This window comes from Arachis ipaensis, chromosome B10 (assembly GCF_000816755.2).
Source record: "Arachis ipaensis cultivar K30076 chromosome B10, Araip1.1, whole genome shotgun sequence".
Classification (NCBI taxonomy): Eukaryota; Viridiplantae; Streptophyta; class Magnoliopsida; order Fabales; family Fabaceae; genus Arachis; species Arachis ipaensis.
Genome location: NC_029794.2, coordinates 21873167 through 21876040, shown reverse-complemented (window position 1 = coordinate 21876040; position 2874 = coordinate 21873167).

Below are 2874 nucleotides of genomic sequence, written 5' to 3'. Positions count from 1 at the left end.
AAATGTACGTACAATGTTTTAAGATTATATAAAGTATTTTATACATGTATTAAATACATTAATTTTTATTTTTAAAAATTAAAAATTCATTTGTTGATTGGTATTAAAGAGTACACATGTCATTAATTAATTGAAACATGTAAGAAGAATATGTAATACCCTCAAATTAACTGGATTTGGAAGAAATTATTATTTAATTATGCTTGATCTAATATTATCTTGAATATTGTTATTGCAACTATATTAATTAGTTATCTTGGCTGCATATTTATTTGTCCTACTGCAATTACTATCTATAAGATATAGAGCAAAGATACACACATTAAGGGTGCCACGCATAGTTGTCAGATCCGAATCGATGATCAAATTGGTCAAGTTATTGGGTCACTGAATTACTGGTTCAACTGTTGAGTCACAGGTTGAACTGGTTAACCTGATCCTACGTAAATAGAAATATAAAATAGTCAACATAAAACAACATATATACAACAATATATAATCACAAGCAAAAATTTTCAACATATATACAACAATATATATACAACAGCAACAACATAACACAACAATGAACAATATATTACACTATAAAACAAAAAATTGAATAATCTACTACAAGTTATAACCAACCAAATATAATCAATAAAAAGTTTGGAATTCAACTCAACTATAATACAAATTCAACTCAATACTAATATAATATAAATTCAACTCTAAATCCCACTACATTCCTAACACACAAAATTACTAAATCTTTCTCCCATATGTAATGAATTCAACTACTCATCTTCATCTTCATCTGTTTCTAATTTTCAAATTTAAATTTTTCAAACACACTGAATCCTAGCTCTCCAAAATACTATATCCAATGGCCACCGCAACATTCAAATCCACCACATATATGATCATTTCAATATCAGACATCAAAACAAAGACAAATTTGGGGATATTTTTTCAAACAGAGACAAAATTATAATCACAAGAAAAAAAATTTTAGCATTGCAACATTAATTAATAAATTATAATCAACCGAATATAATAAAAAACTATTAAGATTCAACAAATTTAATTAATCAATATCATTACTCGGTCCTCAATGACTCAGTTAATCAAATTATAACCCAATAAGACAATAAGTTAATAACTGAATAAATAAAAAATTAAAAAACATACCTGAGAAATGGGAGACCAAGCACGGCGAGAAGGCAAAAGCGACGATGAGCTACGCCGGACGAGGACACGACGATGACGAAGACTACAACAAGGACAACCAGAGACGACTACAACAGGGACAACCAAAGACGTGATGTCAACGAGGACGGGGACAACCAGCAAAGCGAGGACGACAACAGACACACAGGAGGCGATGAGTCAAGATGCACATGAGCCATTGAGACGACTTTGAGTTGCCAGTGATGTCGCAGCAACCGTGCGATGGAGGTGACGCTGGCCGGTGGTCGAGTGGTGCAAGCACAGTGAGACTGAGAAGGGGTTAGGTCTCACAAGCACTATCTCAGCTATTTGAGGGAAGGGAATTGGATGGGTTTGGGACTTTGGGTGGGTGCGGACAACTTAGGAGCTAGGGTTTCTTTCTTTTTTTTTTTTGTTTTTTTAAAGGTAGAAATGACGCTGTTTTAGATTTGAAAAAATAAAAGAGTCTGAACCGGTCCAGATTTTTCAAACTCATTGGTTTTAGTTAAATCTGGCCGTTCAAACTGGATCACACTGGTTTAATTTCTTTTTCGGTCAAATTATACACTCGAATTGACTTTGTCATCAATTCACTAGATTTCTGGTCCGACCAGATAAATCAGTCTGATTCTGACAACTATGGTGCCACACATGAAGACCAAAATAGATTGTTTCCTCTTTTCTTCTAACATTCTCCTTACTACTACAATATTTAAAGCTCTATCAATTGCAACTTGAACTACATGGTCTTTCTTGATTTCCTCTATTATGTTGTCCAATAGTTCAAATATTTTTTTGACATCCTTAATTACATTACTATTATCTATATTCTTTAGGAAAACACTCTCTCTTAGATGGTTAACTAAAAAATTATTAGTTAGTAATCTTTTTTCTATTATCTGTCCAATCATCACATATCGAAGTACAACCTCGCTTTTTCTCACCACTCATATATTTATTCATATTGTTATGGATCTTATCCATAAATTTCATTAAGCGAGAAAATCTTATCTCATGATAAGTAGAAAGTTTCAAACTTTTACCAATCATCAATGCTTTTCAATATTTCAACAAATAAGAGACTTCTCACTAAATTAAATACAAAGCGTTGTCGTATAACTTAACAAATGGATCTATAGTTTCCTTAGATGTTCCTTCTTTTCATATAATAAGGGGCTTCTTTTGTTGCATAAAGAGTGTGAAAAAGTCCAATCAGAAACTGAAAAAAGTGGTAGAGTTAGTTATGTAGTAGGACAATAGAATTGTGGTCCAAGCTAACAAGAGTCAGTTAGTTAGGAGAGCATGAAACAGTGCTATAAATAGATAGCCTGGGGGTTAGTTATAGTGGTGAATAACATTCTGTAGTACAATTCTATATGCTTGAGCAATTGAATTTTCTGTTCTCTCTTTCTTTCTTTTCGTTCTTTCTTGGTTTTGATCTAATGGCGGAGTTTGAAAAAAATTTTTGACAGGGTCAAAAGTAAAAAATCTTAATAAAAAATTATATAAAAATATTTATATTAAAATAAAATTTATAAATATAATTATTTTATTTTTAAATTTATTATTAATATATAGGATTATATATGATTAAGATTAACAAAAAATAATTCTGATTTTGATTAATAAAAAATTTTGTTTAGGTTAATAAACTAATTTGATTTTAAATAAAAAGATCAATTTAAA